At 43.5% G+C, this 896-nt stretch overlaps 1 pseudogene; it reads left to right on the top strand.

Moving 5' to 3' along the window:
- The first annotated feature begins 211 nt into the window (after positions 1-211).
- On the top strand, positions 212-320 carry LOC118150737 (5S ribosomal RNA; annotated as a pseudogene).
- The last annotated feature ends 576 nt before the right edge of the window (positions 321-896 follow it).

The raw sequence follows: 896 nt of genomic DNA, 5'->3' as shown, positions 1-896 counted from the left end.
ATGTTCATGTTTAACTTTTTCTGGCCCCTTAATTTCTTGTAAAGTTGAATTTAGGTCTAGTGGCTTGATTAGGTTCACATTAAAACATTTTTGACAGCTGAGCACAGTGGCTAATGCCTATAATTCCAGCACGCTGGGAGGCCAAGGTGGGTGGATCACCTGAGGTCGGGAGTTGGAGATCAGCCTGACCAACGTTAAGTAACCCCGTCTAGTCTACAGCCATGCCACCCTGAACGTGCCTGATCTCGGAAGCTAAGCAGGGTTGGGCCTGGTTAGTACTTGGATGGGAGACTGCCGTGGAATACTGGGTGCTGTAGGCTTTATTAAAAAATAATAAATAAAATGAGAAACCCCATCTATGCTAAAAATGCAAAATTAGCTGAGTGTGGTGGTGCATGCCTGTAATCCCAGCTCTTAGGGAGGCTCAGGCAGGAGAATCGCTTGAACCTGGGAGGTGGAGATTGCAGTGAGCTGAGATTGTGCCATTGCACTCCAGCCTGAGTAACAAGAGTGAAACTGTCTCAAAAAAATAAAAATAAAAAAACCCACATTTTTGACAAGAATACTTAAGTGGTCTGTTGGCAGTGGCTCAGGCAGAGGCAGGAGGATCACTTAACCCCAGGAGTTCAAGACCAGCCTGGCCAACATAGAGAACTAAATCTTAAGAACAAAAATATGTTTTCGTGTGTCTGATAGGGTTTCATATCAGTTTTAAAAGTTTGTTTTTTAAAAACAATATCATGAAGGAAAGTTTTAAAATCTTTTTCTCCAGCCTGGGCAACATGGCAAAACCCTATCTCCACAAAAAGTAAAAAAAATTAGCCAGGCACAGTGGTACACGCATGTAGTTTCAGCTACTTTTGGAGGCTGGGGCAGGAGAATTGCTTGAGCCTGGG

This window comes from Callithrix jacchus, chromosome X (genome assembly GCF_049354715.1).
Source record: "Callithrix jacchus isolate 240 chromosome X, calJac240_pri, whole genome shotgun sequence".
Taxonomy (NCBI): Eukaryota; Metazoa; Chordata; class Mammalia; order Primates; family Cebidae; genus Callithrix; species Callithrix jacchus.
This window is presented reverse-complemented; position numbering and strand designations above follow the sequence as displayed.